Genomic DNA, 13687 nt, shown 5'->3' with positions numbered 1-13687 from the left:
GTGCCTGTCCCCTACCTCTGGAATGCCTGAATCTGCTTCTCTGAGGCCTGTCCGAGCTCAGAAAGGACCAAGGTTTAGCTGGCCAGTGCCTGCTAAATCTAGGAGGTTGCACCTGTAGAAAATCCTTAACCGTCTGCATAGATTTGGCTTTGTCCTCCATTTTCTTTAATACCTCTTCAGCTTTGGCCCCAAACAAAACATCGTGCTGCAAAGGGGCATCCAAAAGTTTGGCTTTAACCTGATCCGGCAAGCTTTGTTCCTTTAACCAAGCATGTTTTCTAATAACTGCACCAGTTGTCGCAGCCCTACAAGAAGCTTCCAAAGAATCAAAACCACAATGCAGGGTATGTTTACCCACTTGTTCAATAGCATGCAATAAATCCTGTAACTCCTTGTCATCCGCACCAATAGAAACAGCTGACATCTTTTGTTTAAATACAGACAAAATGTATTGCTGATACTTTAGCATATGAAATTGACAGTTCAAAGCTATAATAGACAATGCAGCAGAAGTATAAACTTTTTTACCCCATCTTTCCAAAGCCCTGGACTCTCAGTCAGAAGGAATAGGATGTTTAGCAGAGGCCGCCTTAACACCCTTAGGGCCCTGAGAAATTGTTCCCGGATCAGGTGAAAGATTCGTAAAAAGAAACTTGTGAGAATCTGGAACCCTATAATACCTATCTGGTTTGACCGGAGTAGGGGGAAAAGAATCAGGAGAGAGGGAAGCTTCCGAAAAAACATCATCTACAATGTCCAATACAGGAGGAATAGCAAGAGGCTTATGCTGAGGGAGAAGAAGAAAATCCCTAAGCCTTTTCTTGGTTTCAGAGAATTCCTGCCCTTCCCAGTGAAAATGCTCCCTCATATCATGCAAAGTTTCACCAAAAGAATAATCATCAGGAGGAGAGGCTGAAGGAAAGGAATCTTCAGCATCAGATCCTCATAAGGAGGAAAGGAACAATCATGCTCAAGGGAAGAAGCAGAAGAAACAGAAATTTGGTCTGAAGAATCATAATCAGACTGTAATCTTGGCTTTTTGTCAGGAGGGGGATGAGAACCCCTGATCATAGATAACAAATCTTCAGCCATCCTAAGCATCAGCCTTTGAGGCCTAGGACCCTGATCAAAAGGGTTCTGTGCTTGCCATTCCTTTTTAGCTGGAGCCTTAGTCATTGTCTTAGAATGCAAAACTGAATCCATATTTACATGAAGCTGTGAAGGCCTGAAAACTCCCTCAGATGCCAGTATCTGCCTACCGGCTCCAGACCCAACTGAGGGAGAAGTATCCGAAGGTCCATTCCCTGGCAATTCTGAAGGCCTCATCAGCTCCACACCGGAGTTGGTACAGGCAGTTGGTTCAAAAGCGGCAGACGACAGGGGCTGCAAAGGCACCTCACTGTTGACCGACGAACCAGCAACTGGCAATAACGGAGTAATATCCTCTGCTTTGGAACTCGGAGGCCTGTCTCTATCTTTGCACCTCTTACACACACCAGAAGCTGGAAAAGAATCCGAAGACGTATTATAATTAAACCTTTTACCAAAATAGTAGAAGGCAAAGTTGTACCTATGTCTAATAGTACGCTGATTAAATCTAGCACAAAACCCACAATTAGCAACGTTGTGGTCAGGCCCCAGGCAGGGAATACAATAAGAGTGAAAATCCCTATAAGGTATTTGTTTCCCACAAGAAATACAATTATAAACTTTTTCTGACATCTGACTGGAGCAAGAAAAAGACCTCCCCAACTGGGTACTTATCTTAAAAAAAAAAATCCTGTAAGTAAATCCAAAAACAGACAGGAGTAGGCCGACCGGCATCAGCAAACTGCTCAGGGCACCGCGCGGCAAGAAAGACTGGGGTAATGGCGTCGGCTGAGGTCTTTATACTTCCTGGCGCATTGACGTCAGGATAAAGGTGACCTCAGCTGACGCCCAATCCAGACTTTGGGATTCTGGCCGATCGAGGGTTGCTGCTGGCAGGAAGAACCCTAGAGTCATGACTGCAAAAGTGAACCACGAAGGACATCCCAAATTTCTGACAAGTTCTGGTACCCTTGAGAAATATAAGCAGAGGCTTGGTAGATGAAACATTTACAAGCAGAGACCTGGGAGAGGAAACATTTACAAGCTGCTTGTGTCCATTACTGACATAGGTGCCAAGCCAGCGATGAATTTCTTGTTCCTCATCCAAATTAAATCCAAACATCTGTGGAGTTCTACAACACTTGAAGAGTGTAAAGGACCCCAAAACAGGAATCCACAACAAATAAAAGAATGAACAGGTCCACCACAGGATGTAAGTCACAATAAGGCTAAGACCACGAACAACTGTAGGAAGCAATTTAATCCACAATTCCACACTTCAACGACTGAGCGCTTTCACCAGAAACCTGGTATCATCAGAGTCTACAACACTTCAATGTAAAACAAACTGAGAACATTGGGCTGATACTTGTCCTACTATCTCTTCAACTGGTCTGTAAATTCCCGGATATAAAGTTGTCTCTTCTATCCATCAATATTTCCCAAAGAAAATCTACTATTTAATATTTCTGAAAAAGCATTTGCTATTTTCTCTACTTCAAAAATAATAGAAACCCACTGCTTCTGGGTACCCAGTGGCATAATCCACCCATACCAGGATATATTTCTTTATTGTGCAATCTGGGGCACTTAGAAGTCCTACAATATACATGGCAACCCCCTGAAACAGTTCCTCAATAACAGTCAAAGGCATCAAAATAGATTTATCTTTGCCTCCAGCCTTGCCAGCTTTCTGACACTGCTCACATATCCTGCAATACCTTGTTACATTCTTTGCAATACCAGGCCAATAAAAATTCCACATAAGCCAATTTTTAATATGCAGTATGCCTATCTTCTTTTTTCAGCTGTTCCCGTTAGGGGTCGCCACAGCGGATCATCTGTTTCCATTTCTTCCTGTCCTCTGCATCTTGCTCTGTCACACCAACCACCTGCATGTCCCCTCTTACCACATCCATAAACCTTATCTTAGGCCCTCATCTTTTCCTGTTACCTGGTAGCTTCATCCTTAGCATCTTTTTCCCCAATATACTCAGCATCCCTCCTCAGCACATGTCCAAACCAACGTAATCTTACCTCTCTCACTTTGTCTCCAAACCTTCCAACCTGGGCTGACCCTCTAATATACTTATTCCTAATCCTGACCACCCTCGTCACACCCAGTGCAAATCTTAACATCTTTAACTCTGCCACTGGCCTGCAAAAGGAATATCATGGGTCATGGCCAGAACTGCCAATCAGTAGGCCTTATGTACTACCAACTACTGTACTACTTTTCCCTATAATCCTCCTTCAGGGGTCCAATCTTTGTACAATCTTTTATTCCTCAAATGCTGTAGAGTACAGTACAGTGCTGGAGCCTACCTCAACTCTTCCTTGTGACCATCTACAGCTCCCCTTCCAAAGGAAGTCTGATACCCTTAGCCAGTAGTGCCTCAGGTTTTTGCTATTAGCACTTACCTCTTTCCAAGAAGTAACACTTTCAAAGAGAATCCCAGAACCTTTCCCCTGATGTGGCTCAGATCTCTGGTTACTATAACTGGCCAATGTTTCCTCCAATGTAGCCACATTATCAACCCCAGATGGAGATGTAGGCTTTGGCTGGGTCTCCACCTACTGCCTTCCCCAAGAGATTGCCTTCATGCCTGACTATGTGTAACAGCATGCACACAAGTTAGCGTACTGTTAAAGTCATTCCCTATTAGGACATCAGCTGGAATGTAGGAGTGTGGAAACTGCTTAAAGCAGAGACAAATGTATGATTTGTGAAGAAAATTAAACAAAAAAACTTTAAATCTCCAATTTGCCTTAATTCAACTCTTTCTACAAAGATATAGTGAACATTATTAACTCACAAACTCTTGCTACTAATAAAATACAATCTTCTTCTTTTGGCTGCTTCTGTTAGGGGTCGCCACAGCAGATCATCCGTTTCCATTTCTTCCTGTCCTCTGCATCTTGCTCTGTCACACCAACCACCTGCATGTCCTCTCTCACCACATCCATAAACCTTATCTTAGGCCTTCCTCTTTTCCTGTTACCTGGCAGCTTCATCCTTAGCATCTTTTTCCCAATATACTCTGCATCTCTCCTCAGCACATGTCCAAATCAACATAATCTTGCCTCTCTGGCTTTGTCTCCAAACCTTTCAACCTGGGCTAACCCTCTAATATACTTATTCCTAATCCTGTCCACCCTCGTCACACCCAGTGCAAATCTGCCACATCCAGCTATTGACTCCTGCCTTTTTATCAGTGGCACGGTCTCCAACCCATATAACATAGCTGGTCTCACTACCCTCTTGTAGAACTTCCCTTTCACTCTTACTGGTACTTGTCTGTCACAAATCACTCCTGACACTCTTCTCCACCCAATCTATCCTGCCTGTACTCTCTTCTTCACATCTCTTCCATACTCACCATTACTCTGAACTGTTGATCCCCAAGTATTTGAACTCATTCACCTTAGCCACCTCTACTCCCTGGATCCTCACCATTCCTCTATTCTCCCTCTCATTCACACATATATTCTTAGTCCTGCTGACCTTCATTCCTCTTCTCTCGAGAGCATATCTCCACCACTTCTGGGTCTCCTCCACCTGTTCCCTACTCTCACTACAGATCACAATGTCATCTGCAAACATCATAGTCCACGGGGACTCCTGTCTGATCTCGTCTGTCAACCTGTCCATCACCACTGCAAATAAGAAAGGGCTCAGAGATAATCCTTGATGTAATCCCACCTCAAATGCATCCGTCACTCCCACCGCAGACCTCACCGCTGTCACACTACCCTCGTACATATCCTGTACCACTCTTACATACTTCTCTGACACTCCCGACTTCCTCATACAATACCACAACTCCTCACTAGGCACCCTGTCATATGCCTTCTCCAAGTCCACAAAGACACAATGCAACTCCTGACCTTCTCTGTACTTCTCCATCAACACTCTCAGAGCAAACATCGCATCTGTAGTGCTCTTTCCTGTCATGAAACCATACTGCCGATCAATAATCATCACCTCCCTTAACCTAGCTTCCACTACTCTTTCCCATAAACTTCATGCTATGACTGATCAGTTTAATCCCTCTGTAGTTACTACAGCTCTGCACATCACCCTTATTCTTAAAAATCTGTACCAAAACACTTTTTCTCCATTCCTCATGCATCCTCTCACTTTCCAAGATTTCATTAAACAATCTAGTTAAAAATTCCACTGCCATTTCACCTAAACACCTCCATACTTCCACAGGTATGTCATCTGGACCAACAGCCTTTCCATTCTTCATCCTCTTCATAGCTATCCTTACTTCCACCTTGCTAATCCACTGCACTTCATGATTCACTATCCGCACATCATCCAACCTTCTCTCCCTCTCATTCTCTTCATTCATCACCCCTCAAAATACTCTTTCCATCTGCTCAACACACTCTCCTCGCTTGTGAGTACGTTTCCCTCATTATCCTTTATCACCCTTACCTGTTGCACATCTTTACTACCTCAGTTCCTCTGTCTAGTCAGTCAGTGCAGGTCTTTTTCTCTCTCCTTAGTGTCCAACCTTTCATACAACTCCTCGTATGCCTTATCCTTAGCTTTCGCCACCTCTCTCTTTGTCATGCACCTCATCTCCGTATACTCCTGTCTACTTTCTTCATCTCTCTGACAAACCCACTTTTTCTTCACCAACCTCTTTCTCTATATACTCTCCTGTACTTCCTCATTCCACCAGGTCTCCTTGTCCTCCTTCCTCTTTCCAGATGTCACACCAAGCACCATTCTAGCCATCTCCCTTACTGGCTCTGCTGTAGTTACCCAGCTATTCGGTAACTCTTCACTGCCACCCAGTGCCTGTCTTAACTCTTCCCTGAACTCCACCTCACAATTACCCTTTTTCAATTTCCACCATTTGATCCTTGGTGCTGCCCTCACACTCCTCTTCTTGATCACCAATGTCATCCTACAAACCACCATCCTATGCTGCCTAACTACACTTTCCCCTGCCACCACTTTACAGTCTCCAATCTCCTTCAGACTGCCCCTTCTACACAAGAGATAATCCATCCATGTGCATCTCCCTCCACTCTTGTATGTCACCCTATGCTCTTCCCTCTGGTTAAAATATGTATTCAGCACAGCCATGTCCATCCTTTTCGCAAAATCCACTACCATCTGACCTTCTGCATTCCTTCGCTTAACACCATACCTACCCATCACTTCCTCATCCCCTCTGTTCCCTTCACCAACATGCCCACTGAAATCTGCTCCAATCACACTCTCTCACCCTTGGGTACAGTCATCACCACTTCATCCAACTCGCTTCAAAATTTTTCTTTCTAATCCATCGCACACCCAACTTGTGGAGCATATGCGCCAACAACATTCATCATTACACCATCAATTTCCAGCTTCATAAACATCACTCTATCTGACACTCCAAAACACTCAGCATACTGTTCCTTCTTGATAACCCGTATGCCATTTCTCCTCCCATCCACACCATGATAAAACAATTTGAACCCACCTCCGATACACCTGGCCTTACTCCCCTTCCATCCGGTCTCTTGCATACACAATATACCAACCTTCCTTCTGTCCATCATATCAGCTCTCTCCCTATACCAGTGATACTGCCAACATTCAAATATTTGAATCTCACTATCACAGTCCTAGCCTTTACCTGACTTCGGGCACGCCTTCCCCCCTTCGGCCAACAGTAGCCCAATTTCCTCCAGCACCCTGTTGGCCAACAGTACTGGTGGCTGTCGTTGTTAACCCGGGCTGGCTTGTGCATCCCCAGTGGCTGGGTTTACTAATAAAGTACAGTACAAAGACTTATTTTTCACTTTCCCTCCCTTCCTGTCCTCTTCCTTATCCACTCTGGCATTTGCTTAAAGATTGAGTAATAAATTAATTCACTTATAAGACATCAACACATTTCAGTGCTACATGATATTGCATATATTGTGTTTTACTGGTAATATCTAGTTATTATTCTATGTCATGTGTATTTATATTAATCTATGTATTTACATCTATCCTACACAGATAGGCTAGAGGCCCTGTCCATCTATTCAGTCTCCTACAGACTCCTTAGAGGTGACCTCAGCCTGTCCTACAAAGCAATCTCAGATCCTGCACTGATGAGACTGCTGCATATCTGCAAGTGAAGCTCCACTCGTAACCCACAAGCGCAACCTCAATCTGGTCTGTGACATCAATAGGACTTGTTGACAAGACAGATTTGTATCCCAGAAACTCCCCTTCTGTGCTATAGACTCCCTCTCCATGTCCAACGGAATATCTCATTAACCCTATGGCGAAGTTGAAGAGTATTAACCCACCTCCGAGTTCGCGCAGGACTAGGCATGCCCGCCGTGATTGACATAATGGAGGGCGGGGATTAACAACGGCAATGTGCTGTGATTGACACGCAATGCAAATGCAATAACAGGCACTACATAAAAGTGCTTCTATCATATCATTTATTGTCCAACTTAAATCAAGCATTTAATTTTTTGTGCTACTACTACCACACCAGCCAAAGCTCCGTATGCACCCAACATAAATTCTTTATCCCTGCAGTTTTTGAACTTCATCTGCAGTAACTCCTGTAGAGAGAAGAAAACTTAATAGATGAACCTCAGTAACTGACACTCAAATGTGTCCTTCAGATTTGCAGCTTCTCATTCACAAGACTAGAAATTACTCGCTCTTGTTTAACCAACAGTATCCACCCAAACTGCCATCCATACCCTGCGATACTTATGTAAGTTTACCTTTCTAATCCCTTGCTTTTCTCCACTGACTGAAACAGTGGCTATCCATTCCGATACTTGAGCTACTTTATTTTTACACAGAATAGCTGTATTTCTGTTAATGACTCCAAGTCTACACCAATGCACTTAACATAATTAGGTGTGGCACAATATATTTAGTACCAGTACCACAACTGTTTAGTACTGCAATTAGCCTAGCCCACATGGCCAACCATTCTTAACGATTTTGAGAATAGTCCACTTCAGTAGAGCATCTTCTTTTACAGCAATTCTAGTTATCCTACCCTGCCATTAAATTGTTTCTATCTAACCCAAGTACTACAGCTTGCACGGTCTTCTCCATATCATTATATCACACTTCCTAGATTTTAACATGTATGTACATATTCCCACACAGTAAACAAATCTTAGGTTCATACTAGGCTATCTGCCCTAGGGCATTTATAAGCCTAGCCAGAGTGTGTTTGGCTTTCGCCACCCATTTTAAATTAATTTTGCTATGCCCTTTTTCGAGGTTAGTATACTGTGCCTCTGACTAACAGTGACACAGAAGTGATACCCGGGGTAAACCTACGATCTCCCATCCACTCATCAAGATTCCTCTTGAAGAGAGTCAATGAGGGACTCTGCCTAACCTGGACTGGGATTTTATTCCAGAGTGAAGGGAGCCTCTGGGTTATGAATCTGTCCCCCCAGCATGTCTTATTTATTTCAGTGCTGAGGTTCAAGTCTCTCGAGCGCATTGCTCGATGGGATTTGGATTTTCTGAGGTGCAGCATGTCCATTAATTCCAGGTTGGACATGGCTTTATATGTCAGGCACAGATCGCCTCTGAGCAGGCGGTATGCCACTGAGTAGAGCTGGAGTTTCTTTAACCGGGCAGCATATGGCATCTGTTTGAGCCCTTTGATCCTCTTGGTGAGGTACTTTTGGGGTCTTTCCAGTTGATGCAGGTGTCTGGTAAGGTACATCCCAAAAAGGGCATTGTACTCAATTATGGACCTGATGAGGGATGAGTAAAGAGGCATAATGACCTCCCCTGATCTAGATGTGAATCCCTTCATGATTAGGTGGGCTATATAAAATGTTTTTCTAACCACTTTGGCCACGTGGTTGTCAAATGAGAGATTGCTATCAACTTGGGTCCCCAGGTCCCTAATTACTTCTTCTGTACTTAATGGATTACCACCTATGTGGTAATTTGTGGGCACTTTGTTTTTGCCAAAGGGGATGACTATACACTTTTTGGCGTTTAGCTTGAGGCCATGGCTCTGGCACCAGTTGTCTGTTTCTATGAGGCCCTTTTGGAGGATGCTTGTGTCGGCTGGAGAGTCGATTATGGCGCCCAGTTTGCAGTCATCTGCGAACTTGGTCAGCCACAGTCCTTCCGTGTTGGCCTGTACCTCCAAGAAATATATACCGAACAAGAGAGGTCCCAGGACTGAGCCTTGTGGGACGCCACTTGTAACTGGTTTGGAGTCTGACATGGCTCCAGCAATTCTAACCATGTGGGTTCTGTCCTTGAGCCAGTTTGCAACCCATCTAGTGACATTGGGGTTTATATTTAAGCTGGTGAGCTTATCTATAATGCCAGAGTGGGGTACTGTATCGAAGGCTTTTGCGAGGTCCAGGTAGGCTGTGTGGACCACCTTCCCCTCGTCAATGGCCTTGATGACTGTTTCAAAGAAATCAACTAGGTTTAAGAGGCAGGATCTGCCCTTAAAGCCGAACTGGGTAGGATCCAGTGTCTGTAGGTCCCCAATATCTTTATTTATGAGGTCCATGATGATCCTTTCCATAGCTTTGCAGACCAAGCTAGTCAGGCTTATGGGGCGATAGTTTCCAGGATCTGTTGAGGCACCACCTTTGTGGAGAGGGACCACTGTTGCTGTACGCCACTCTTTGGGTACATATAGGTTCATAGAACCTATATCTGTTTATAGGTTCATAGATTAGTACTAGGCTAACTGCCCTTATGAGCCATTTCAAGCCTAGCCAATTATCCCTTGTGAGACTCAAACCCTGCACCTTGTGTTTGTAAGGCAAACACCTTAACCATTAGGCCACCCTGCTATATCCTGTAGTAAGGCTGAGATTGAACAGTAGTTTTATGTTTGGGTTTAGCTCTTCTTGGAGTTCATGTAGGACACTGTCTGGTCCCATTGATGCTGTGTTTTGTGCTTTGGAGAGGGCAGCTCTTACCTGAGCATCTGAGATGTCAGGGGGGCAGCACTCTGCTGGGATAGATATTTGCCCTTTTGGTAGGGGGGGAGAAGTTTGCGCTGAACCTGTCAGCTAGGATGTTGGCAATGTATGTGGGTTCGGTGTATCTTTTGTCATTTTGGACTAATTCTGAGCATATCTGGGAATTCCCACCCAGGCTCCTAACATAACTAAAGAAAGCCTTGTGATTATCCTTAGTGTCCTGTGCAATTTTTCTCTCGAAGCTGGCCTTCGATTTTATGAGTGCCCGTAGTTTTTTTTGCTAATACTGATCAGAGATGCCTTCCCTTTTTGGGATTTTGCTCTATCATGTAGTAGCTTCCTCCTTCTATTGTATAGTTTGTTTATGGCTGGGGTCCATCAGACAGGACGTCTGCCTTTGGAGGATTGGGTCTTGGTTTTATTTGGGATTGCATGATCCATGCATTCCTGAAGGTGTTCATAGAATGCATTTATAAAGGGTTCTGCGGTCTGGGCCGTATTTTCCACAGGCCCGGGGGCTTTGAAGGATTCCACCTCGGTTTTGAGGAGTGTGAAATTTGCTTTAGAGAAGTTTTTCACTGTGGTTTTCAGGGCAGGGGGTTTGGAGTGGGGATGTGAATATCCAGTGAGATTAGTTTATGGTCTGATCTTACCAGTGAGGGATACACTTCTGGTCTGGAGCATAGAGTCCCCATGTTGGTGATGATCAGGTCCAGTATGTTTTCCCCTCTTGTGGGAGTGGTAACAATTTGTTCCATAGCATTTGAGTTTATAAATTCTAGGAACCTTTGGGTTAGGGTGTTGGAGCTAGAGTAATGCTCCCAGTCTATGTTTGGGTAGTTGAAGTCGCCCAATATAATGGTGTTTGGAGAGACCTTCATATTTTCCAGTGTTCTCAGGAAGGCCGAGTGGGGTTCCTGGGTTTGAGAGGGTGGTCTGTAGCAGGCTATAAACTGGAAGGCAGTTTTACCCACTGTTAGTTGCACGTGGATAGTCTCTGATGCTTCGTGCTGTGCCACCAACCTGGAGGTGTGGGTACCTTTGACGAATATTGATACTCCTCCTCCTTTTGTGGTTTGGTCCAAGTTTTGGGGCCGAAAATCATGGTATGAGGTATAACCTGGTAGTGCTGGGGTGCTCTCCGGAGCCTTGAACCAGGTTTCTGTTACTGCACAGATATCAATGTTCTCCATGCTAAGGAGAGTTTCGAGTGCGTGCATCTTGACGTTTAGACTTCTGGCGTTGAGTAGCATTACCCTTAGTTTCTTATCCCTTGTCATACCTATGTAGGTGGGTTTTTCTTTTGAGCCTTGGCTAAAAAAGGCACTATGGGGGTAGCAAGAGCCTTTGCCAATATCCGAAAGCCCAGGGGTGACAGATGCAAGCCGTCCCTAGTGAAGCATCGTGGCTTGTCGAGCATGTCATCCCAGGCTGACAGGCATTGGATCCCCTTTGAATGACACCAATATTTAAGCCAATTGTTGAAATTGATCATCTTGTCTTCATATTGTGGCATCATTCTTGGTGAGGGTAAGATGCTACTCAAGGTCAGGGTCATACCGGCCTGGGCTACATGCTCAGAGAGCTCTTCTATGTCTCTTTTCATGTAGTCCAGGGAGCTACGTCTCAGGTTATTCACACCAGCATGGACAATGACCGAGTCATATTGTACGTGCCTTGGAGTGACCTGAGTGCTTGTGTTATGTGGCGGATCCTAGCGCCCGACAGGCAGCTCACCGTGACCTTCTCCTTGTTCAGCCTGGTGAGCGGGATGTCAGTGTGCCTGACGATAGAGTCACCTATTACAAGTGTATCAGGTGTGTTGTTTAGCCTTAAGGGCTGTGACTGTTCGGCACACTGGCTTTGTGAGCTATGTGTTGCACGTGTTTGGTTTTGGGGTAGCGGTTGCTTGGGTGTCTGCTTTGGAGGTCTCTGCTGCTTATGCAGATTTTTATTTAGAGCCTCCGAGTATGTTTTTGTGTGTTTATGTGTTTGGTTTGCTGTTATGGTAGGTCTATGTGAGACTGGAATTGTAGTGAGTGTGGTTTCCTTCTCCTCCTGACTGGTTTCGCCAGTACTGAGTTGAGAGAGCTTAGCCTCCAGTATGGCTATATGGTTGCATCTCTCACATGTGTTGGAATTTGTTGGGAGGAGGAGAGGGTTGTCTCTGTACATGAGGCAGTTGTAACATTGCCTCAAGATTCCCAGATTTACCAGCTGGACCGCAGAGGAGATTGACAACTGACCTTTGGACATGCTAGAATAGTATTGGGAATTCCTTTATAATTGGAAAAAAAAAAAAAAAAGGGCCAATGGGGAACGAGGTACTCGAGAGTTTGTGAGGGTGTACTGCTTTTAATATTTTAGTGCTGACTTATATAATTGCTTTAGTGAGCAAATGCCAGGTAACTTAAATGCAATGTGTTACAGGTAACTTAAATGCAAAAACGACAAACAGTAACTTTCTTTCAAGTGAAACAAGGAAATAAGTACAGTAAGCAATGCAGATATCACTACGGATCCACAGAAGTGCTGAAAAGCAGTGTTTTAGGTGGAATTAGCATTTCAGGGAAATAACAAGCAAACAAGCAAGCATACAAATAAAGCTAGATTCAGCAGGCCTGGATCTAGTCTATGCTACAGCAAACAAGGTGTACCAATTTCAGTAAGAAACAGTTCAAATATGCAGGCACTATAAGCCTTTAACCAGAAATTCCCAGCTCAGAAGGGCAGAGTCCAGCCTCTCCTCCCACAAGAGTGCAGACCACAAACCTTCTTTATGTAAAACAACTGGCCTGAAGCCCAAGTGCTTAATCCAAATGACTTAGAATGATTGCTACACTTTAATCAAGTTACTACCAAGCAGTAATAAATACAATTGAATACTTTAAAGAATGCCTGGATTAGTGCTCAAGTTATACAAACAAAGCTAGATTCAGCAGGCCTAGATCTAGTCGATGCTACGGCAAACAAGGTGTACCAATTTCAGTAAGAAGCAGTTTAAATATGCAGGCACTATTAGCCTTTAACCAGAAATTCCCAGCTCAGAAAGGCAGAGTCCAGCCTCTCCTCCCACAAGAGTGCAGTCCACGAACCCTTTTAATGTAAAATAACTGGCCTGAAGCCCAAGTGTTAGAATAACAGACACTGAGCCCTCAATCAGCAGTTCCCAACTTAGAAGGATGTAAGCTACCTGTCCTGCCACTACAGTGCAGACCACAAACCTTCCTAATGTAAAACAACTGGTCTGAAGCCCAAGTGCTTAAACTAAAAGGCTTAGAATGAGTTACACCAAGCAGTAATAAATACAATTGAGTACTTTTAAGACGACGCAAAAGCAAAATAAAAGTAGGAAGAAACACAAATACAGTAAAAGCAGAATTTTTTTTTTTTTTTTGAGTGAGCAAATGAGATGGGCCCAGGAACTGGTTACAGGACAGAAACAAGTGCAAATGCAGGCCTTCAAAATCAGAAAGTTACGAGAGATGGAAGACCGCCCAAACGGCCAATAACTACAAATTCTGGGCCAGAACCACTCCTTATGTGGTAGACAAGTTACCTAGTGCTTACCACTCCCACTGATAAACTAGAAGGCTTCCCTCCAACACAGAAAGGCTTGGGAGCTCAGAAGCTTACAAATAGTCCTGGATAC

The sequence above is a fragment of the Protopterus annectens genome, chromosome 1.part1 (assembly GCF_019279795.1).
Source record: "Protopterus annectens isolate FY-2018-M chromosome 1.part1, PAN1.0, whole genome shotgun sequence".
Taxonomy (NCBI): Eukaryota; Metazoa; Chordata; order Ceratodontiformes; family Protopteridae; genus Protopterus; species Protopterus annectens.
Note: the sequence above shows the minus strand (reverse complement) of the source record.